The sequence below is a fragment of the Colius striatus genome, chromosome 2 (assembly GCF_028858725.1).
Source record: "Colius striatus isolate bColStr4 chromosome 2, bColStr4.1.hap1, whole genome shotgun sequence".
NCBI classification, from domain to species: Eukaryota; Metazoa; Chordata; class Aves; order Coliiformes; family Coliidae; genus Colius; species Colius striatus.
This window is the reverse complement of record NC_084760.1, coordinates 8301731-8327092: the sequence shown is the minus strand read 5'-3', so window position 1 is coordinate 8327092 and position 25362 is coordinate 8301731. Positions and strand designations below refer to the sequence as shown.

The 25362-nt window shown below is 43.9% G+C and overlaps 1 protein-coding gene across 2 annotated transcripts in view; it reads right to left on the bottom strand.

Annotated features, from left to right (window-relative positions):
* BACH2 (BTB domain and CNC homolog 2) overlaps positions 1-25362 on the bottom strand; it is a 205816-nt gene that overhangs the window by 93608 nt on the left and 86846 nt on the right. For both annotated transcript variants that reach the window (XM_061990982.1, XM_061990983.1), the window contains exon 3: positions 17138-17246. The gene's annotated coding sequence lies outside the window, so the exon portion shown is untranslated. The remainder of the gene's footprint in view (positions 1-17137; positions 17247-25362) is intronic.

Here is a 25362-nt window from a genome sequence, read left to right as displayed (position 1 = left end):
CTGTTGCCCTGAACTGGCCAGGGAAGAGCTCCAGGGTCTGCAAACTGGATTTCCCCCAGCTACAACTTAACAGCGCCAACTGGGCCTAAACGGAAAACCCTCAGAGGAGCTGAGGGATGTGCGTGGGGGAAATTTTCCACCTCCTCTTGTCCTCTGGTTGCAGTTCACTCTGTGACACATCAACCAGGCTGGGCTAGGAGAGGCGGGAGACTCTAGTTCAAGAGCATCACCACAGGAACTTGCAAATCTTTTTATGTAAAATCTGAGTGACTTTATCACTGGAATATACTCAGCTTAAAATAAAACTGCTGTTGAAATTATTTGATCTTGGTCGTATGACTCATGAAAGGATGGCCAGGTGTAAAATAGATGCCGTGAGAAAGACCCCCCCCCCACAAGAATATTATTGAATGGTGCAAGACGAGCCTTTCTGTACCACACAGTAAAACCAACGCACAGCAAAAGTCACAGTCTCATACTTTGTGTCAGACCTGATGTAAATTCAAGTCTCTGGCTTATTTCTCCTTAAGGACTGGAAATTTTGGTTAACACACATGGAGACAGGAGAAAACAAAACAGTTCAGTGATGAGGATGAAACCACTGCCCCTGAGACTGGCATCTGGGAAGATGATACTGCTCTAGCCAGTGCTGTGTCTCCTGGGTAAGGACACTTCCCGGCGTGGCAACAAACGATGCAGCTCGCTGGGTACATGCTCCGGGACTCCTGCCCCAGCACACACGAACCACGAGAGCACACGCCTGCCCTGCCAAACGGATGTTCCCGTGTTGAACAATTATCACAGTCAGACTTTTACTGCCGATTTCTTTTAAAAAATGCAAATTGAGAAGACAGTTACCATACATAACGAAAGAACGGGCCGCAGTCAACCACAAAAACTCCCCATACGGTTCAGCATGTGGGAAAGAGATAAGTAAATGCTGCGAGAGATGAACAATATTTAAGTATTAACACAAATGGTTTTTTTGGGAAGGTTTATCTGGCATCTCTATCGGTTTTCCTCCGAACTCTAATACAAAAATAACTATGTCTAACTGCAACTGGGAGAGATGGCAGCAGCTCAACATTGCTCCCTTTGCTCCTTTGTACTCAGGAAAAAACAAAACCCCTACCATCTTACAAAGTCAGACAAACTAATTTTCAGGTGATTTCAGACCAGGATGAAGTCAGTGATGTATTTGCCACTTCAGAAAGTTCAGTCATCAGCCTGTGAAATGAGAACACACGTGCGCAATGTGAGGGCAGGAGACATACAGCCCTTCTCTGAGCCGTACAGCTGGTCCCCCACACTCTGCCATGAAGTGAAGGAATCATCCTTTAGCTCATATAAATACTGAATGCAACAGTTGTGCATCAAACTGTGACAAAGGAGCCCACATTGTTGTAGGTACACATCTACCACAAGTCTGTGCAAGCTGAGGCGGGGCTGACAGTTAGACAATGCCGTGTCTCATGTGAAGGAGCTGCCTCTCAGCTTCTGTATTCACCTCCACACCAAGGAGGGGAATGTTGAAAGACATGAAAATGTTTTGTGGGTTATCTTTACTGGTTGTAATGAGCAGAAAAAGAGAAAGACAGAATCGTGATGGGAAAGAGCGTCAAAAATACGTTCCCTGTTGGGTGAACTCAAGTCTGTTTAACAAGAAAAGCCAGAGAGGCCACGCACAGTAATGCTGAGAAAAAGGAAATGCTACTTCATTTTAGCCAGAGTCATAAATCTTACCAGCGAGCCTCTAACGGCAAAACGGCGAGCAGGGGAATTTTTATACGCAGATAATTAGTTGTGAGCTGATATCGGCTTTACCGTGCTCCGCGTGTGCAGCGCCTTCTCAACCTGCAAAACACCCTGTGAGGCTCTGGCTGCCTTGCTGCTGCTGGATTCACCAGGAGGGCTGTGGCTGGGACTCCCACAGACCCTTACAAAAACCCACAAGGTAGAGATGGATAATTCTGCTCCCCAGAAATCTTTCTGAGGAGAACCCAGAAAGACTTTTTCCCAATGTGGAAAATACACTATGGTTTACAAAACCACCTTCCCTGCTACATGTGAAATGGACCAACAGGGATGGTTGCTGAACGTGAACTTGTCCCACCATTAGCACCCTCATCTTCTGATGTAGACACCCTCACTCAAGGATCCTGCAGAACAGGCACTTTGGTCAGGGAATGAGTTGACTCACCAAAGCAGAGAAGGAAAATGTGGTCAAGGAAATCACGAGTCAGAAGCAGCTGCAGAGCTGCCTTGTGAGGACTCAAGTCAACTGGGTGTTCCCACGAGCTGTGCTGGGAACGAGGCTGTCCATCTGCTAGTGCTTGTTCCTCGACATCTTGCTCTGTTTCAGAGCAGTGCCAGGGACTTCCACTAGCAACAGCCCCGAATGAAGGCTCCACTACATTTATATAGTCAGATCACACTTCCAGTCAAAAAAAAGCTGCTTTTTGGTTTCTAGATGACAGGTTATCTGAGGGACACGTGCCAGCAGGATGCCAGGCACACAATGTGCCAGCAAGTATCCAGAGACCTTCTGATGCTACTTTAGAAGGCACCAATTTGGTCTAGAGGAAGTCTGGAAACTTTCATCCCCAAAAGACATCTAAGTTAGAGAACAGCTCAGAGATCATATTAACATTTATGGAGATCTTATTAACATTTATAAATATCTAAAGGGTGGGTGTCAGGAGGTTGGGGCATCCCTTTTTTCTATAGTAGCTAGCAACAGGACAAGGGGTAATGGGATGAAGCTGGAACACAAAAAGTTCCACTTAAATATAAGAAAAAACTATTTCACTGTGAGGTGAGGGAGCCCTGGCACAGGCTGCCCAGAGGGGTTGTGGAGGCTCCTTCCTTGGAGGTCTTCAAGACCCACCTGGACATGTTCCTATGCGACTCGATCTAGGTGAACCTGCTTCTGCAGGGGGGTTGGACTAGATGATCTCTAAAGATCCCTTCCAACCCCTACCATTCTATGATTTTATCATGGAATCATAGAATGGTAGGTTGGAAGGATCCTTTAGAGATCATCTAGTCCAACCCTCTAACAGCAGATGACAGCAGTTTGCTGTTCTAAAAATGTCCAAGAGACACTCCAGTGTAGCAAGAAAGCCCACACACCCAGTTTGTGCCAGGCTATAGTCCTTGCAGGCTCCTAACTACTTTTTGTCCATTGTCTACTCCCTTTTTCATCCCCAACCCAGTGCAAAAGGGCAGATATACCATATTGCTTGATTGCCCTTCTCTGCTGGTCTGAAAGAGCTGGAGGCAGGCGAAGTCTACAGGGCAGACCTGCTCCATCATCCTTGCAAGCCTCGTCTGCACGATGTTAAGCAGCAGCTCCCTTGTCCAAGGCTCAGTTCTCACGCTACCATATGCTAAACCAAAAGACCAATCTGTATTTACTGCACTAAACTACAATTACGGGTGGGTTTTTTTTTTAATCATTCAGTCTAATGGTATGCAGCTGTCACAGAAATCTTTGAACACATCACTGGCTCAATTTGAGCTGATTAACTAGATAAGGAACTGTAGCCAAAAGACATGAAAGGATGGCTCCAAATTTCAAACTATCTGCTGAGCAAAGAAATCAATTTGAAGAACTGTATGAAATGGAGCGGAGGAGAAAGTTCACAATGCAAAAGGAGGTTTTGTTTACTACTGATCTAAACAGGCGAAACACTCTCTGTTGCTCTGCCTAAGAATCAAACCACAGCAGCCTCGAAGTGGTGCTGACGGGTATTACAGCTGCCACACTGCTCTGTGTGGATGCCAATATTCATTCATTCATTCATATTGTTTTTTTTTGTCTGGACTGGAACTGAGGGAGAACCTACCACCAAATCTAACTTTACACTGAAGAAACCTCCTTGGGATACTGAAGCGCTGCACGTCTGCAGCCCCTTCACCTGAACTGTGTTTCTTCAGTTGCTGTGGGGTTTTGTTTTTCAATTCAAAACAGCTTCATGTATTTGCTTTTATTTCTAGCAAAATGCATACTCTTCTATATATTTTTACAGAATGTTCTGTAATCTCATCGACATGTTTCATTATTAATTGCTGCACCCCGCACCCCTTCCCTAATAATTATCCTTGGGAAAGGTAAACATCTCAACATGAGTTACTTTAGTTAAAGCCATGAATATGCACTATTTATTCATTTAGGTAAACAGTAATTAAGAAAAATCACCCAGAATGTCTTCTCTTTGAAATGAGAATTACTTTATCAGCCTTGCCTTGGGGAATTGCACATCCCTTAAACATTTCTATCACTTTGTCCTCCTCCACAATCATTTACATTTGCGGGCCTCAGACTACACAACAGCTTCCAGGAAAGCAGTCTCTACATTGTCCAAGGCTGTGCAATGAGTACAAAGCATCCAGACTTACTCAAGGATGAGCAGCAGTTACCCAGACGTCAGTAGGGAAGGAAGTAGCAACATCTTTGGTGCAGGACCAGAACACAACTATCTATCACATGATACGCTGATTTTCAAGTCTCCTGTTGCAAGATCACCTATGCTAACATCAAAACACCAGTGACCCTCCTCTGCTCTTTCTCCATGGACAGAGGGGCTGCCACCACTGTGACTTCTCCATGCTAAGCTGGGTAGCACTCAGCCCCAAAACAATGAGTGTTTGGTGCGAGAATAGTCAGATAGCCTGACGTGCCTTATATGTATATAACCTGTGTATTGGGTAATCAGCAGCTCAGTTCAAGAAGGACAGGGAGCTGCTGGAGAGAGTTCAGCACAGGGCCACAAAGATGATGAAGGGAGCAGAGTATCTCCCTTATGATGAAAGGCTGAGGGAGCTGGGGCTCTTCAGCTTGGAGGAGACTGAGGGGTGACCTCATTCATATTTAAAAATACATAAAGGGTGTGTATCAGGTGGATGGGGCCAGGCTGTTCTCAGTGATGGCCAATGATAGGATAAGGGGCAACGGGTAGAAGCTGGAACATAAGAGGTTCCAAAGAAACACAAGGAAAAGCTTCTTCCCTGTTGAGGTGAGGGAGTACTGGAAGGGGCTGCCCAGATGGGGTTGGAGTCTCCTTCTCTGGAGACATTCCAACCCACCTGGCTGAGTTCCTGTGTGACATACTCTAGGGGGTCCTGCTCAGGCAGAGAATTTGGACGGGATGATCTTTCGAGGTTCCTTCCAGCCCCTGAGATTCTGCGATTCCACTTGATTCCTTTGGATTTCTTCCTTGGTACTACATGACCTTAAATACTGCAACATCCCATCCTGCCTAATACTTCCACCAACATCTACCACACACTGTGAGAGAATCTGGTAGTTCCACAGGCAACGAAGCCACTTACAAGGAACTCATTTTTTCAAGCCAAGAAAAATAAAGACAGGTCAGACAGCCCTGCCATGGCTGATCATCCAGCCTAAGGACCACGCAGCGGCACTGCAAGAGACGAATCAAAATGTCTCCCAAAGACAAAGAGATTTTCGCAGATCTAAAACTGTTAAGTAAATAGATAAAACTGCGGTCTGGGCTTCGTTTCAGTTTTCAGAGCTAATTTCCGGCCACCGTTCAGAGAAATGCTTTGCATTTCCATTTCTGACTCACCCTTTTCAACAAGTGCGCTCGCTGGAATTACTAAGCACGGGATCTGATCAAAACACTTCGCGCTTTCCGAATCAAAGCGCTTCTCAGTTTTATTGATGTGAACTTATCTGCGAATTCAAGGCGGTGACGGACCACACTGGTGGTGTGCGGGTACGGGCCAGGCAACCCCCTCAGAGGATCCCCTCTCCCGCTGTCCCATCATCCCACCGAGATGCGGGGATGCCTCCTAAACCCTGCACAGCCCCGCGGAGCACGGTGACGCCGTCCCTCGCGTCCCGATCACGAGATGATACACGGTCCCAGAGACACGTTTCAGCGTCGGGTACGAATGAGAAGCATTCCTGAAAAGAATCTGTTGCGAAACCGAAAAGCGGAGACCGCCGCGGCGCTGTGCCTAAGTTGAGTCATCAGTTCCCTTTGCAGCCTAATAATTGACACTGCCTTGATCAGAATGACTGATCCAAATGTTGCTTTGTGTTTGTATGTTGTTGTTGGTGTGTGTTTATCGGGGTTTTTTCTTATTCAACATTAAAAAAAAAGGTGGCTTCTGTAAACAAGCTGCCTGTCATCTCTCCGGAGTGTTCGTATTCACCAGGTCACGGGAAACGTCTGTCAAAACCAGATTTCACTCTCCTCAGTCACCTCGGTGCAGTCTGAATCAGACTGCACTACAAAGAAACCAAAACCAGGTCTTGTTAAGGAAAAAATACGCTGCCAACTCTCAGCGAAGCACTGATTTTGTTGCATTTTTTTTGGAGTGAAACGCAGAAAAGATTATTGGAAGAGCTGCCTCCTTCCCCTGTGGGATCTCTTCCCCCAGAAGGAAATTCTGTGTGTTTACAGAATCTCAAGGGCTGGAAGGGACCTCGAAAGATCCTCTAGTCCAACTCCTCTGCCAGAGCAGGACCACCTAGAATAGTTCACACAGGAACTCATCCAGGTGGGTTTGGAATATTTCCAGAGAAGGAGACTCCACAACTCATCTGGGCAGCCCCTTCCAGTGCTCCCTCACCTGAACAGGGAAGAAGCTTTTCCTTGTACTTCTTTGGAACCTCTTCTGTTCCAGTTTATACCCATTGCCCCTTGTCCTATCACTGGCCATCACTGAGAACAGCCTGGCTCCATCCTCCTGACATTCACTCTTTACATATTTGTAAACATGAATGAGGTCACCCCTCAGTCTCCTCCAAGCTGAAGAGCCCCAGCTACCTCAGCCTTTCATCATAAGGGAGATGCTCCACTCCATCATCTTTGTAGCCCTGGCTGAACTCTCTCTAGCAGCTCCCTGTCCTTCTTGAGCTGAGAGGCCCAGAACTGGACACAAGATTCCAGATGTAGTCCCATGAGGGCAGAGTTTTTCTCTTCTCTTTCTGCACTTTTACAAAATTAAGTACCTTCTTGGAAGAGGCAAACAGGAGAAGCATCAAGGTTCAGTGAAACTTCAGAGCATGCTGATTTCCTACCTTTTGACAGCAGTACTCAGCTAACAGAATGATTCCCCCCACCCTGATGCTTTCAACAACCAAACACTCCCACTCATCTCCATCCCTCAAGTCACATCTCCCAGAACGATTCATTAATTATTTTCATATCTTCTAAACAGAAAAAGATCAAGTGAGGTGGCAACTGCCTCTAGCCCTGTTTTCTGAAGGAAAAGCATCACAAAACAGGGTGGTTGCTACTACCAGGATATGGGTGATGCTACACAACCATCCTGTGAGTCTTCTGCCAGGGAATCTCCCCTGGAATAGCAACATCATTAGGGGAAAACAAATAGGAAACCAAAGGGAGAAAACAGGTGTGAGACTTTAACACAAAGAGAATTAGGTTATGCCATGAGTGTAGAAACGTAGAGGAGATGAGTGGGGGCAGAAGCAGCAGGGTCAATGGGTACTAATCAGGTGTCAAGAGCTGGGACTGAACACAGGGCCTTGCTAAAGGGACCAATAATTTATAGATTAAGGAGAAAATATTTGAAACATTTAAAGGCAGACACGTGGTTTTAATGGAAGTGTGTCCCTGGATGAGTGAGAAATTAACAGCCATGTCTATGTTAGTCTTTTTCTGTAGACTGCAACCTCCAGTACTGACATAATTCCCAGTTTTGCATTTTGCCTTGCAGTAGGTACAGACTGAGCACCCATCAGCAGCTGGAGCACATCAGCAATTCTGCTGGAGGTACAATTCTCAAGGACAAGTGCAGAGTCCTGTATCTGGGAAGGAACAACCCCATGCACCAGGACAGGCTGGGGGTCAAACTGCTGAAGAGCAGCTCTGCAGAGAGACCTGGGAGTGCTGGTTGATAATAAACTGAACATGAGCCAGCAATGTGCCCTCGTGGCCAAGAAGGCCAATGGCATCCTGGGATGCATCAAGAAGAGTGTGGGCAGCAGGTCAAGGGAGGTTCTTCTTCCTCTACTCTGCCCTGCTGAGGCCTCATCTGGAGTCCTGTGTCCAATTCTGAGCTCCTCAGCTCAAGAGGGACAGGGAACTGCTGGAGAGAGTCCAGCTCAGGGCCACCAAGATGATCAGGGGACTGCAGCATCTTCCTTATGAGGAAAGGCTGCAGGAACTGGGGCTGTTTAGTCTGGAGGAGACTGAGGGGGGATCTCATTAATATTTACAAATATCTAAATAGTGGGTGTCAGGAGGTTGAGGCATCCTTTTTTTCTATTGTATTCAGTCACAGGACAGGAGGTATTGGGAAGAAGCTGGAGCACAAAAAGTTCCATTTAAACATAAGGAAGAACTATTTCAGTGTTGAGGTGAGGGAGCCTTGGCACAGGCTGTGGAGGCTCCTTCCTGGAGGTCCACCCACCTGGACACGTTCCTGTGTGACCTGATCTAGATGAACCTGCTTTGGCAGGGGAGTGGACTAGATCATCTCCACAGGTCCCTTCCAACCCTCCCTACCATTCTGTGATTCCATGATTCTGTGAACTCGTGGTTTACACAGCATGCTACTAACTGTGGAAAACAAGGCATGGAGACATGAGGAGAACATCGATATACTTTGGAGACGATGGACGAGGACCCATCTAAAGTACTGAGAGTAATACAACGATTGATTTTAAAACAAGATGACAGATAAAATCCAAAGCTGTGAAAGAGAAGAAATTGCGAAACAAATGGCATAAAAAGGGAAAAGAAAGTTCTTTATTGGCTGAAGATGACATCAGACTTTTATTTCCCTAACTCTGGTAGATAGTCAGACATGAAAATAATACTCTGAAGCATCTGCAAAATATTGTACTCTTTCTCCTTCAAAGACTGTGGATTTAAACGAAGGGTTTGCTTTTCAATGACAAAAAATCTTTACATAAGCAATTTACACAGCTCTTTTGAAAGAATGCAGAGCTACAGTTATGAAACAAACCTATGACAATACTAAACAAACCCACGAAAACACTAAAAAATACTAAACAATCTCACCTGCATATAGCTTTAGCTCTGTTCAGCTGAAGAGTATCATCAACCTTGCAATATTTTTGAGGAATCTCATGTTTTTTTGAAAAACTACTTAAGATAAACACATATACACTCCAAAAAATGTGAGGAGACACACATTTGGGCAAGATTTGACAATGGATTGCACTCAGCACTAGTTTTATCTGCCAGATCAACAACAACACATACTTTCGACTGCAACTTATATAAACTCTTTGAAGTTCTATTATTCCAAGCTACAAGGATGACAATACAAAGACAGAGGAAGCAGAGAAAAACAAGTGAGTGGGAATTAAAAGCACTTTACACTCTCAGGCCAGCAAGTGAAAGAATTGCATTTGGCTCCACAAGAGCATTGCCAATACTAACAAACCGTTTGCTGCCTGGCGCTGCACACCAACAGGTCGTGTACAAACATACATTAGTGTTTTGATGCAAGCTAAGTGGGCACATCGCCTCACAAAGTGAGTTAACTAAATCAGCAAAGATTGGATTTTAAGTGTCTTGTCTAATTCTAACAGCTCAACTCAAACAGATAATTCATGCACTACATGAATTTCTTCTTTAGATTTATGCCACATGAAAACACAAGTTTAACATCAGTATTGTCATCATCCCAGTTAACTACCATCCAAGGCATCAGTAAGAACCAGTATATTAGGCCAGAATCCAAGTCAACTCCCTAACTAGAATAAAAAGAATGATTTTCATAGTAAGCTCCCTTCTCTGCTGTTAAACTGTGGCTGGGCCAGCTTCAGGGACGTCCATCATGATCCACACTCCCTGCTCGTTCCTTTAAGATGTTCTCTATACCTAGTAAGCACTCCTAATGCCATAAGCTCACATTTGAATCAAGGATTGTAATGAAGAAACAATAAAAAAGTTTGTGCCTCTGTGTGTGAAAAGGACATTTTCCACACTGACTGTTCAGCCATCCTCCCAAATTACTCATTACCTGTCCCAGTGTCCTTGTTCCACTGAAAAAGTCAATGTGCTTTTTCCTGACGGTCAGCAAGTGAAAAATCATATCTGATGCTTTCCTATTCATTCAGAGTGGCTGATGAAAAACCTTATTAATGAATACTTGGGCTAAAATGGTCTCCACAATCACAGTACACAGTTATCAGAGAATCATAGAATGTTAGGGGTTGGAAGGGAGCTTTAGAGATCATCTAGTCCAACCCCCCTGCAGAAGCAGGGTCACCTAGATGGGGTCACACAGGAACGTGTCCAGGTGGGTTTTGAAGACCTCCAAGGAAGGAGCCTCCACAACCCTCCCTGGGCAGCCTGTGCCAGTTATAAAAGCCAATGCATGATGGCCAGTGAATCTTTCTATGTAGAAATTGGTTTAACACAGGTCGCTACTTGGTAAATAGTGAGAGGAAATTCTGAACAAATATTTGTTTCCCTGTATTTCTTTCTGCACTGGGTGAGGCAAGACAAAAGGATGTTTAGGCACTGAACTGATTTCAGGTTTTGTTCTCTGCACACAATCTGACCTGCAGTGTTCTAGGGCTTTTAATCTCATCTGCCCCGTGGATCCTATTATCATCACCATCATAATGAAACTAGACAGAGCTTACTTCCCGTCCCCCAGCCCAACACCAGCAGGGCACGCTGAAACGAGAGAGTCACTCGTGTTAAACTGACTGAAGAAGGCTGCCCATCATTTCAGCTGCTTGGCTTCACCTCCCCGTGCCAAATGGTGCCACCTCAAGCTGCTCCTGTCAGCCTGCAGGACAAGCAGCAGCGTAACCCCAACCATGAGGAGCAGAAGACATACAACTCAGCTTATCCAGGAGAAAGGGGGAAAATAGTCCCTGGGTGCTTCTCCAATTCCTGTCGCTCTTGGCACAATTGAATTTCATTGAACAGTAATCCTAGATAAGTATATTGAATCTTACAGCTAAAGTCAATGACACTGCATTAAATAGCCTTCCTGATTTGCAGGAGGAAAATCACTTCTTTGGTATAAATCCAAATTGGCTCAATAACTCGTTACTTGTAGCTTGAAAAAACTAAGGAGTTGCTGTATTTTCAGGCACTGGGCATTTAGAGCTGCAAGCAGACATCACTGAATTCACTGTTTTACCAGTTGGGAAAAAGGATAAGCATTGCAGGCAGAGAGGGGACAATCTAGGGCCAGCAGCACCATGCCTTACACCGCCCTTGTTTTCTCATAGCAGGAGACTCTAAGCTCTAACCATCCTTGAAAGGGACAAGACATCGTTTTGCTTGTAATAAAAGTCCCCTGAGGTTAGGATTAAACACATCAGTCAACTTGGAGCTGCACTGTGTCTTTCCAGGTCAGAAGTGAGCTCTTTATTCATCTAGGATGCCAATAACTAAACAAAAATCAATGGGGCTGCTCCCAGGTCTACCAAGGTTTATGGAGGGCTCTCAGTCACAGTCCTCCAGTGCATCCCCCGCACTACCCACACCTGCCTTCTCCCTTCTCACACATTCTCCACGGATGTTCACTCCTGGCTATAGTGAGAGGCAAAGCTTGTGGACCTTTGGTCTGACCCTCAGGGTCCAAGTGAGAAACCAGAATCAAACCAAACTGTTTCGAGAATGAGGACAGAGGAAAAACTGGGTGCAGAGAAATGGTGAGGAAAACATAAACATGAAAGTAACTTGAGGAATTACTGAAGAAAAGCCATCCTGCCCAAGAAAAAGGCTGGCTGCTATTTGGGAGTAAGAAACAAGTAGAGAAGGAAGGACGTGGGAGGGCAGAACAGACCTTGTGCCACTTCTGTATCCCACTAGACATGAGTCATGGTAGGGAAGAAATTTCTCATGAAGGGTTAGGATAGAGAGTGGCAGAAAGAGGTCAAGGTGAGTATGGATCTCAAGGTAAGGCTGGGGAAGTGTTTCTATGACCACAGGAGGAGGAGCAGGAGGAGGAGGACTGAAATATGTCAGGAGTGGGAGCACTACGCAGGTCCCAGAGAAAAGCACCTCTAATTAACCCTGACAGCTGAGAGAAAGTTGAAGATTAGGTCAAAGGAAGGTTTGTGAAAGCAAGACCAAAAAAAAAAGGAAGGCAGCAAGAAGGTGGGAGGACAGGAAACAGCAAGAGCTGTTGTAGCAGAATCAAACAGAAAACAAAATGTGGCTCTGGTCTGAATATGAACCTGTCTGTCCTTCAGGATAGCATGAATGGTTGGAGAAGTGCATTACTAAAGTCTGGAGAACAAAAAGAGTATGAGGTTCCATGTCCTCTTCCTAGAGAAAAACCAATTCCTGTAAGCAGTGAGAAAAGTTTAACCACTAACCCACAGGAGACAAAGGACATATCAAAAGGCACGTGACTTGTCAATTCTGATTCCTCACTCACACTTAGCGTCAGCACCACCTGAGATCCTATAAAAATCTCTTACTTGCCTCTTGTATTTGCCTCTCAGGGGTTGAGTGGAGGAGCAGAAGGCTTGAAGGCCAACAGCAAGTGACAGGCTATCTGGATGCTCTCTGCAGGTGCAGGAGTATTGTGCCAGTGCATGTCTTGCCAAGAGGCCAGGAAGCTGATGGCCCACTCCCTCGTATCACCTTCCTCAACTGCCAGGGTAACCTTCTGACCACTGGTAACCTTCTGACCAGGCTCAAGCATTCCATGTTTCATTTTTTTCCTACACACAACTGTATATAAATGTCAAGAGATCTCCACATAACTGAGGGGATGAGAGAAGCTGTGTTTCTGATCCCATTGGGTTTGTGTGGGTCGTGTGTGTTAAGCAGACAGGAATGACTCAAAGACATAAGTAGACAGACTAAGAGAGAAAGGTGAGAGACAGAGAATACTCCAAATGCCTTCTGCTGCACCGGGGCAGCCAAACTCCACAAGAAACAGGCCTGAAAGACTCGGAAAGAAAAATCCCAACACGTTCTTGATCTGGAAATCATTTCCTCTACTCTTGAACATTGAAGTGCAAGCAGCATAGGTAATTTTCCCTATGAGGAAGTGCCTCCCTCTTGCTCTAATTGTTGAGGTGGCTCTCCCCATCACAATATCCACGCCTTCCAGCAGCGTCAGTAGGCTTCACCCCCACGATGGATGGGAGGAAGATGATCTCTGCTGTACAAATGAGGAAGTGGGTCATGGGGCAGATGAAGGAGGTTGCTTGAGAACGCACAGGAAACCTGTGACCGAGGCGGGGAACTGAACCCAGACCAAGAGTTCCAGTTGGGTGCCCAGTCCAAGCTGGGTGGCTGACAGATCACCTCTTCTATCAGAGCTATGAAATTCAAGTTTGGTGGGTTTTTTAATGAATGTGGTTTTTTTCATTTGTCTAGCCACTATGTTTCATTTCACTCACACTTCTGCTTTGTGGAAGCTTTTTATTCTGCTTATTTTTTGTTTTGGCTTAAAAAAAAAAACCCAACACAACTAAACATTAAACAATTTAACCATCACCATTTGGTCTTCTCCCATATCAAACATCAGCCTCTCTCTAGCTCTCAGTGTTAAGAGTCCTTTGTGCCTCCTGCGCTCACAGCTACGGCTTCATCAAGACACATCAGTGTTATTTAGGAGGAGATGTCTCATTCACAGCTTCAAGTAATTACAGCAACTGCTTAGGCAGCACTGGGAGGCAGCAGAGCAGATCTGGTGGGAAAACCAGAGAAATGAGATGCACAAAAAAGGTAAGTTCCAAAGCAAATGCTCTGACGTTGCTACGCTATCATGTCAAAATGAGCAATCAGATGAAGAAGAGTTACCAGTAAGCCACTGCATCAGACTACCCAAAATATCTTATTGGCTTGGCTAATGAATCACTGGGCAAATGTGAGCAATGTGCTCACAGCCAGGGTAGTCTTCATGGTGAGCAAGAACAGAGTCTTTTCCATTATCATCATGATCTGTGGTTTTAATTGATATTTGAAAACATCTTAAGACCTTCCAGTGAAAGCCATATACTGTGTTATTTCTAAGATAAAATTCTGTGGTATTTATACTCTTTGCAAAGAGATGAAACAAGTCAAACTGTTGTTTCGTGAAATAATTCACACTGTCTGAATCCCTTACAGAAAGTCTCAAGACCTTGAGAGGAAAAAAAGAAGAAAAAAAAGCCCCTAATTTCCACCTGTGTTATAACTAACACAGTGAGAAAGAAAAAGACTTCAGACTTTGATGAGAAAATGCTGCAAAACCACAAACTTTCAAAAGTGCCCAATATGCTATTTTCAGCTTATCTGGATACAGCCCAAACTATCCAGAATTAACCAACATGCATCAGAAGACTGTCATCATTCCACTTTCACCACAGGCTTTCAGTCACTTGTGCTCACTGTACATCCAAGGTTGTGAAGCCCTAGGCAATAGCACAAGAATTTTACATCTAAAGCAGCCGAGCAGCTGCAAAAATAGCCCTCTAAAAGTACTGAAGACTTGGTCTGACTCTGCAGCTGCAAAAAGCGATTGATTGAAAAATTCACTGTTTGATATTAGTTAATAGCTGGAGAAAAACTATTTGTGAATCGTAATTAACACGTATTTAACTATTTAGAAGCGTGCATCTACTGTTTGAGGCTTCACAGAGAGACAATATGTGGCCTTCTGGCACCATTAAACAGACTAATGCAGTTAAATTGGAAGGACATGAGGCAGAAAGCAATTCTGGAATAGTAAATCCTTCAAGAAACTGGTATAACTGAGACTGTTTCAACAGCGTGCACCCTGCAACATCAGGTCTCAAACCTTTCTACCAAACAAGAAGCAGCTACCCCAGGGTAAATTAAACAAGCACACAGCTCCAGCTCCTGATGTCACAGTGATTCAAACATCATGACATAAACTAGATGAAAATCCAGCGGTAAGAGCAACAGAGCAAAAAATTCCCCTTGAAAGAGCCGCAAGGCTTATGGGCGATTCTTTGGCAGTGCCAGACTTGGGCTGGGTGACAGCACGGCTTCCTTCTGGCAAGTATTACAGCACCCTGCCAGAAAGGACCAGAAGTCTTTGTCATTCCTGGAGGAGACAAGCTCCCACATTGAAATGTGTGGTTAGCAGCATTAGGGACGTGATTGTCCCCGTGTACTCGGCATTGGTGATGCCTCATCTCGAGCTCTGTGTTCAGTTTTGTGCCCCTTACTCCAAGAAGGACATTGAGGTGCTAGGCTGTGTGCAGAGATGGGCAACGAAGCTGGGGAAGGCTCTGGAGAACGAGTCTGATGAGCGGCTGAAGGAGCTGGGAGTGTTTAGCCTGGAGAAGAGGAGGCTGAGAGGAGACATGATCACTCTCTACCTGAAAAAGAGGCTGTAGCAAGATGGGGGTTGGTCTCTTCTCCCAAGGAACAAGCAATAGGATCAAAGAAAACAGCCTCAAGTTGTGCCAGGGCAGGTTTAGACTAAATATCAAGGAAAATTTCTTCACCTAAAGGGTTGTTAAGCATTAGAATGGGCTACCCAGGGAGGTGGTGGAGTCACCATCCATAAGCGCCTAGGGAGATGTGGTGCTTAGGGACACGGTCTAGTGCAGGATTTGTTGGTGCAAGGTCTATGGTTGGACTTGATGATTTTAAAGGTTTTTTCCCCACTTAAATGATTCTATGATCAATGAATGCAATGGCAGATTGGGTTAGGACTTCAGTTCCAGAAGGAGGCAGATCATTTACAGGCAGAATGCTGAAAACAAATGTTTTGCCTTGTTCTAAATTTCTAACTAGAAAACTTTCTTAGAACTTAAGACTTTTCTAAGTCCTCGTTTCCCCTGAGCAATTCCCCTCACTCATTCTCTGCCCATTTGTCACAGCTGAGGTGTCCCACTGCTGACAGCAACTGGGTCCTTTTTTCATTTCATTCCCATCCACCCACACAGATTTGGGCTGAGCACCCCATGGGTCCTGTATGCACAGAGCAAGGATGACACAGTGGCCAGTGTATCTGGCAGATTAACTGCTGGCAACACTGAGACAAAGATTTTTGTCCAGCACAACCCCACCTGAAGAGTGAGCTGAGTATGTCAGAATAAAGATCCACAATCAAGAAACCTATTCGAAGATTGATTCAACTGCTTTACCACTGGGTTTGAAGGACTTGATGACGGGATTGGTATATATCTATTTTTTTAAAACTAGTTTATGTACACCAAATCTAACCTGTAGGGAATATTTTTCAAGGTGCTGAGGAGTGTGAGCAGTCTGTATTACATATTTAACTAAGTGATTTGAGCCCTAAGTTACTACCCCTCCCACCCTTTCTCTCTGAAGTGACTGTATTATCACAGGCTATTTCAAGGGAAATGCACTTAAGTCATAAATACTTCTCATATCAGAGTTCTCACAACATGCAGCAGCAGTAGCATAAAAATGAAAGCAATATAAAACCAAATAAAAGTTATAAAATTTCAGGTCACAACCAACCCCAAATGGATTATGCTTTCTAAAGGAACTGTATAAGTGGTATGATGAAGTTTTGTTGCTGAACATCTCCAGGTTTTCTAAGATGATGTTATTAATTTTAAATGCAAACATGTTCTCAATGACATACTTGATGCAATTGACTTGTAACCTGAAATGAGGTCTTTTTCATTGACTTGGACTCATCATCAGATGCAGCTGACCAAATTCACCACCATACACAGCCTAGCAAGGATCCCTAGCCATACCCACAGTATGTCTGGACAAACCAGTGCTCTTTTTGGATCAGTTAGGGCAGCAATTCATAGACTACTTCAAATTGAGCTGGGCAGATTACTGTTTATGAAAACCTCCACAAAGAACCAGTTCCTATCAGGGCTATACCTGCATAGCTAAAATGCTGAAGTGTGAAAATGCAGGTAGGGATGTATGCCACAAACTGAATGACAAAATAGGACTTATATACATTTTGCCAAGTTTCTTTCTAGAAATGTAGCTGCCTGTTCTCTGAAGTTTTCAGCTATTGTTCTGGGTAGTTTTAGAGCAAGTCAGTCAAGACCCTTTGAAGAGCTTTAGCTCTATTGCTTCAAACATGGAAGCGCTCGTGTTCCCATGTGCATTGCTGCTGTCTTCTGCTTGTTCAAGTAAAACTATGAGATAAAAAGGAAGAATGAAAACATCTAAAAAATGCCCCCAAAACTGAAGAAACCATTTGATGCTGCTTTTGCAACAATACTTACTGACAACACAGTCCTGGAAGTGATTTCCAAGCAAATCAACTGCTGCTCTCGACAGTTTACTGGACGGTGTGGCTCAGCTCTTCCATACAAGCAGCACCTACAGTTATATCTAGAAAAGGAAACAAAACCAAAATTCTTTGTGAGCAAATACGCAAATAAAGCTCTATTTCTTTTTAAAACCATAACCAGGTTAAGGCTACCTTTAGTAGGACCCAGTAAAGTTCTCATGCCAAGCCTCACGTGCGCTCGCTGCCCGCTTACAGGAGCATGCTCTGAGGCGCAGTTGAGGCCTACCTAAGGTGCTGAAGCTGAGGGTGACTGAGCATGAGAAAAAAGCCCCGTGCTGAGCATATCAAGAAAAAAAGCCCCGTGCTGAGTGTATCAAAGCAACAAATAAACCCCGTGCAGCTGTTTTTCTCATCTAATTCTACTTCAAACATTTGCAGGAAATGCGAGACAAAATACGGGCCTTAGCGCCAGAGAAACGTAGGTGATTTCAGCAAGGCCAGGAATTCCAGGCACCGGCTTATTTTTTCTCTCTCTTGAGTGGGTGTTCGCTTGTAAGTTGTAGACATGTTAGCAATTCAACGACTGAGCAAATTAATGTTCAACTTAACAGTCATTGTTAGGTTGGGAGGTTATTACTGCTCGTTCTGCTAAAGTGACAGGTTAAAATAGGTTTGTATCTGCAAAGTTGTTTTCTACAATACATATTCCTCAACTTTTTGGATGAAATAATGTTCTTCCATCACGTCAACTCCTCTTGTACGAACCATCACCGCCAGCTGCACTGCAGCAGCTGGGATAGGAAAGGAGAAACAGTGAGAGAACAAGGGAGGAAGAGAGCACTCATCCCTCATGACTTCTCTTTGGGCTGCCATCCTTCATCCTTTTTTTTTCCCCCAGTCATTTTATGTCACTTATGCAAGACTTCTCAACAAAGGAGCATGCTTGCATTTGCAGAACACATTCTGTTTTCTAAGCAAGCAAGTAAAGGCAAAACTCAGAAGTAAAGAGAGGGCTCTACTCCATGAGCCATAGCCTTTGATATCAGGCACTACTTGGTGCATTGGATGAAGAGCTGTGATTTCCCAGCTTTGCAGGTGGTTATTATAAATGGAATAACCAAATTTTCAAGGTTCAGCTAAATGGTATGGAGGAGAAAAAAAGCCCATCAAATATTGAATTTTTGCAGACTCAGATCCATTTTCTACTAGTAAACGAGCTCTTATCCCTCCCTCCTGTGCTTTTTTTTTTCTTTTAGGGTAGCTCACAAGCTGCTGACAACTCACACTGTACTAAGAGCTGTTCACACCACACAAAGTGTTTACCACTCACAACTGATGCTAAAAATTAATTTACAGCACCGCTACAGCAAGCTTTGACAAATTGTCATGTGTTGACACAGTCATAAGTTGTTGGTTAAAAAAAGTAACACTTCCCTCTTCTGCCACCTCATGTTTGAGACCAGGGATGGGCACATTATGCAAAGTTTGAGGGTTTGTAAGCTTCACAAATGTTTGGGCTTCACAAAACAAGCTTGGTTGTGAAAGTTTTTTCTCTTACAGTTAGGCATGTGTTTATTGCCAAAAAGACTCTAGTAAAAAAAAAAGAAAACAACAACCCCAAAAATCCTTTCCCATCTACCAAGATCTGTGTGTTGTGCAAAACTGGGAGAAAAGGTTGTAAAATAAATAACTTTGCATGATACTTGTTGTAGATAAGATCAGACCAATGACAAACACCCTGTATCAACTACTCAGAGCTGCAGACACCACCCTCCTGCTGTAAAAAGGCAGGAAAAAAAATAGCTGCAAGTAAGAGTTTAATTGTTCTCAGCTGTCACACAACGTTATCTTAAGCAAATGCATTTATTTCTTGATTCTTCTGCATAGCTCTATATGGGAAAAAAAAAGCAGTGGCATTCATCAGACAAGGTCCAAATTGATTTCTGTGTACTCAAGATAGTAAGCGTTAGTAAGCACTTGTGCCCATGAGTGGTAGCTCTTAAATGTTAACTCCTCTTCTTCTTCCTCAGGGCAGGATAAATAATGCATCTAGTTTACACTCTGCAATCACTAATGGATCCAACGGTGGTCTCAGCTGAAATAAGCAGCGTTTCAGTGATGATGCTAACTTAAAATGTTAGCCTCACTCTAGCCTAAGTCAAGGCCAAGGATGGAGACAACCAAATCAGCAGGAGATAACCAAGGTATCTTTTTGGTCAAGGTGTCAATAACTTCAAGTTATCTTCATTTTTCTTGTCTTCTGTGGTTTAAGATCCTCTGTACTTCTGCAGAGACACACATGTAAGCTAGGAACTGTCACCTAGCAATTAAACCAAGCGGTCAGTTGGTTCTACCTTCAGCGTTGTTGATGGTTGGTTGGGATGGGAAGACTGCCAATGCAGAAACCAAAATGCTACCAATAGTCCAGGGCAGGAAAGCATAGTACTGTAAAATGAGCACTCTAGGTGCCTGTGAAATGGGCTTCATGAGGAGCACTTAAAAGCCATCACTTTATGTTGTGCACCAGTGACCTGGACTTCCACGTGCTCTAATACTTCTCCCTAAGCTCCAACACCTTTCAGAGCACACACTGCACAAGAATGTGGAGGTAAATAATTCAGGAAATTAACTTGGCAATGCAAGGAATTAATTTGCTTTTTTTCCTCCCCACTAACACCTGTACAAAGAAGAGATATTTCAAGTGGTTCCTAAATCCTGAAGAGAGGTACCGTTGTGCTTTTGCAGAATGGATCCACTCACCCTGTGCCTGCAAGAGTGATTCCAATAGTTTATCTACGAAACTCAAAACACATAACGTCAACCAAAAAGAGTTCCTGCAAAACATTAAGGGGGGGAAGAAATTTCATACAGACCCATCACTTGCTCTCACCTCATACACCCTGTACAGAATTTCTTCATCATTTGAGATGTTACTCTGACAAATGACACATATTACTCTCTGAGAGATCTAATGGAAGGACATTTACATCATCGCAGTCAGGATGGACATTATCTTGTGCTGCTGACTGGAATGACACCATCCATACTTAATTAGCTTAGATTGCTGTACATTTAGAAAAGCCTTCAAGTGGTAACTCTTACCTCCCTCCCCCAGAGCAACCAAAACTTACAAATATTTTCAGTGCATCACATGATATGCATTATATTTCACTGGATTCAGTTCCAGGAGTCAACGAGGTTGAAATAAAGATGATTAAACTATTAAGTCAAAAACTTCAGCTGTGTTACTACCCAGAAGGTAACACTACTTTTCCTCCACCTTGGAGGAAAACTAATAAAATCTTAAGTTTTACCATAAGTTATCTCAACTGCCCAAACACAATCTCTCCTGTGCATTTTTACTTCTTTGTTTTACAGGAGGAAACACAAGGAACTTACAACTCACTGAGTTCTTACTTTAGGATGGAAAAAGCCCAAGACATCCTCACTAACCCAGTCAAGATTATTATCAGGAAAAAAGGTGGGACTTAGGGTTTTCTGGTTTGCTTCTTTTTTTTCTCCTTTTTTAAGGAAAAAAAGTATCTGTTTACTTGTGACAGGTTTTTTACTGATGGATCCAATTTATGAGTGTGAAGAAACCACCCACAAGCAGAAGAAACTTTCTTGCCAAGTCCCTTCTGTGTTTGTGCCTGCTCTAACCAACACAGTGACCTTGTGCAGGAAGGGAGCAGGAAGTTCCACACTGGGAAAACACAAAGTGAAGATCTCCTGTGGTCTGCCTGCATCATACCTTTATGCTCTGCCCTTCAGGTTTTGCCATAGGGAGGATGGCAGCTGCACCCCCTCCTGCTGCTATTTACAGGGCATGAGAAGAAAGCCATAAAGATGACATTGGAGATTGGGATATCCCTTTTTTCTACAGTAGATAGTAACAGGACGAGGGGTAATGGGATGAAGCTGGAACACAAAAAGTTCCACTTAAACATAAGAAAAAACTATTTCACTGTGAGGTGAGGGAGCCCTGGCACAGGCTGCCCAGAGGGGTTGTGGAGGCTCCTTCCTTGGAGGTCTTCAAGACCCACCTGGACATGTTCCTGTGTGACCTGATCTAGCTGAACCCGCTTCTGCAGGGGGGTTGGACTAGATGATGTCTAAAGGTCCCTTCCAACCCCTACCATTCTATGATTCTATGATTTGCTGCAGCAAGCCCTCACCAAGATTTCAATATAAAAGGGAATATATAAAGCTGTTCTCTTGACAATGCACACATGTAACCAAAGGGGTAAATATATCTACTGAATAGACTGCAGAGTAGTCACTACCTGCGTGGGATGCAGACTGTGTGAGACAAACTCCCCTGTCTAGAAATTAAAATAAAATAGGAAAGATTGCAGCTTTCTTATTCCCTGGGTCTCACTCTTCCAGTCAGCAGGGACAAAATTCTAAACCCTGCTTCAGAGCTGCTGTGGGGTTTAAGAGGAGCTCTCCTCTCTCAAAGCAAGTGGCACCAGTGACTAACTACATCGTGGGCAATTTTCCTGTTTCTGCTCTTTGCCCATCTTCTCATCTCTGTAAAGGTCACCACGTCATATCAGTTACACAAAGGTCTGACACCCACCAGCAAACAGGGAAGCAGCTTATCGGGACAGTCTGGCAGGACCTCCTGCCAGCATTTGGGGGTGGGGGAAACCTTGCAGCTTTCCACTTAAAATGGGGATGGGTACTTCAAAAACGGTTCCCGCTCTTAAACCTGAAGAAGTGACTGAGATGCTCAAATTGCCTTCACCTGAAAGGATCTCAAACTGCACTGGTTTTGCACAGCAAGCTTTGCTCTGCAATTCCCAGCCCCTAACATTGCTCCCTTCCTGACTCTGTCCCAGTGCAGAAAAGGGAGCTACAGAAGCAATACCTCTGTAAGCATGAAACAGTGGGAAAAGGCATCAGATCTTTGTCCGTGTCTCTCAGGAGCACACCTTGAGCTTTCAGCTCTTTCAAGCAGAAGAAATTGGGTGGCCCTATGAAGAGTTTAATGACTTGAAAGCCAGCATTTTATGTTCCCCCTTTGCTGCTCCGTCAAAAAGGAAGCACAAGGACCCCTCAGGAGGCAGATTGGGAACTGCCCACACCCCACAAACAAGCCTGCTCGCACATATGTACATGGGCATCTCTCTCCTTTGATTAATCAGTTTTTCTGACTGGTTATATATACATTAATATATCACATATGTTAATAGTTACATATATTTATCTATTATAATATATTCATTAATGTATTTGTCACTACTTTCTTAGCATTACATATGGTGCATAGTGGTCAATGCCAGCACTACCTACAGCATTAGCACAGGAGCATGTAATTCACTCAAATGGGATTTTCTTCTTTCCTGTCTTCTCCTAGCCAGTTTTGTTAAACAAATGTTGTGTCCAGTTCTGGGCTTCTCAGCTCAAGAGGGACAGGGAACTGCTGGAGAGAGGCCAGCACAGGGCCATCAAGATGATCAGGGGTATGGAACATCTTTCATATGAGGAAAGGCTGCAGGAACTGGGGCTGTTTAGTCTGGAGAAGAGGAGACTGAGAGGGGATCTCATTAACATTTATACATATCTAAAGGGTGGGTGTCAGGAGGTTGGGAGATCCCTTTTTTCTATAGTAGCTAGCAACAGGACAAGGGGTAATGGGATGAAGCTGGAAGACAAAAAGTTCCACTTAAACATAAGAAAAACTGATTTCACTGTTGAGGTGAGGGAGCCCTGGCACAGGCTGCCCAGAGGGGTTGTGGAGGCTCCTTCCTTGGAGGTCTTCAAGACCTGCCTGGACATGTTCCTATGTGACCTGATCTAGGTGACCCTGCTTCTGCAGGAGGGTTGGACTAGATGATCTCTAAAGGTCCCTTCCAACCCCTACCGTTCTATGATTCTATGAAATACATCCCATTTCTTGCTTGACTTGTGTCAACTTCGATCAAACTTTTTTTGATCTGAGGAAGCAATTTCTTTGCAACAAATATATTCCCATCCTCCCAAATGAAATCTCTTCTTCCTCCTGAGACAATGTCATCTAACTTTGTGCAATGCTTCCAAACAAATCAACTTAAAAATTCATTTAAATGGCAATGCACGGCTGAAAGGCTCCAGAGGCTGATCTATCAAATGTCAAAAAAAGAATGTATCACTCTCTGCAGAGCATTTGCATAAATGACCATAACATTCTTTGGATGTCACCTCAGGCCAGGAAGGCAACTAGTTAACAAAGAAAATCATGATAAGATTTCTTGAGATCTTTAGCAAAAATATTTGCATTGGACCACTTTGGTTTGTATTCTGAAATCCTCCTGTCTACTCCATGTGGCATTACCTTGTGTGTGCAACCCTGTTACAAGTCAGCTCAAGAGTTTTCTAGAGATTATCTCACCTACAGCACTGCAGCTGGAAACTCTGCTTGACCTTTTGAGTCACAGTGATTTCCATAGGAGAAATCACTGCAGGAGAGGTATCAAAGTAGTTAACTGGTAGCATACGATTCATCTTTTATAGCTGCTGATAAAGACAACTCAATGAAAATAGGAACATACTCCCTGTGTCCTCTGAGGCAATTTTACTTTATGGGGCATCCATGGAGCCACCACACTTTTTATCAACTCTTTGGTCCTTGCCTCAAAATTCCAAAATCATCCTGGTTTCAGGAGTGGCTGGGCCACAGTGAGGCTGTGTTCAAAGCACTCTCTGACCAGCAACATGAATGCTGATGTTGGCAACACAAATGTTCAGAGGCATGTGGGTTTATGTAAAAATTTCATTCAGCAGAAAGCAAAGCAAGACCTGGGTGCAAGGATCCTAAATTATTCCAGTTCCTGTCTTCCCAGTGACTTCCCTCACCATTGGAAAGACTTTGGTTTGGATTTTAGTCAAGTCTGGTTTACAGCGTTCGACTCTGGCTGTCAAAAAAACAAACCCCAACGCTGCTGGAACGCCTTACCCATTACACAGCCTCACAGAAATTATTAGCTATGTTACAAGGCATTTCCCTTTGGGGACCAGAAAGGGTGAAGAAAGGGGATGAAGAGTGACAGTTTGTGGTTTCCAATGCAGCAGCATAAAAATAAATAAGTAAGAGGAATACAGGATATAATGTGTTTACATTTGTCAAAGCAAGTTTCCTGCAGACACAGAGGGTTCATGCTGCTGAGCTGTCACTTCTGCTAGAAACTGCTGCCTCATGCATCAGGAGGTCAGTCACTGACCTACTTTCTGATAGAACTGAATTAATTTGCTACTTCTGTACACAAATCCTTTTCTTTTTTTTTAAAGGAATACTCAACAAACCCATAAAAAGCTGCCTTTTATCCAACTTGGAGCTTCAACTGATGCTGTGCAAGCCTATTACACACCCTGGCAGGGGGCCCACTGTGCTTGGTCTTGCTTATTCTTTTGGAAAAATCTGTACAGAACGTTTTTAATGAGTTGACTCTGCAAATAACATCTTTCCATTTTGAACTCCTACATTACACTATTACCAGTGATATAACCCACTGCAGACAATAACAGAGGCTCACACTTGAATATTCTGTGCTTTGTATAGGCTGCTCCAGAAACAGATGCCTACCACGAGGAGATTAGCTCCCCAAACAGACAGAGGCATGGCACATTGTATTTATAGGATTAAAACACCAAGTTATTAATAGAAAACAGGATGAGCAGGTGAAACTTATAAACTAAGCACCTCTCAATCTGACCATTCCCTGCACAGAGCCAGTTAAACATCTGTGCTCATCAGGAGGTGGTGATATGGCAGGGGCCTGTAAACCAAAGCATTATACTCAGAATGCTAAGTGGCAGAAGCAAAAAAGGTGCCCACTTACTTGCTCTCTTTGCTTAACAGCCACATGTATATAGCTCTGAGGTCGCTACACAAATTCCTTTAATGAAAATAAAACCATAGCTGAGGGCTTCACAGATCTTCCAAATCCTTAGACCATCAAAATATCAGAAATTAGCTCTTGAAACCATCTTTAGCAAGGCCTAAACTGAGAGCTTCACTGCTTGGGTAGCCTCATCTTTCCAGGTTTCTTGTGGGCAGCAGCACTGCCATTCAGAAAGAGAAGAGCAGTGTATTGAAGTCTGAAAGCAGGGCCCCATTCAGCATTAAACCTTTGGACTAACATTTGGAAGAGGAGAACCCACCAACTAACACATCAGAGCTCTTTAGGAACTTTGTCTTATACATTCACCTCACTCTCCATCTTCAAAGTGACGATA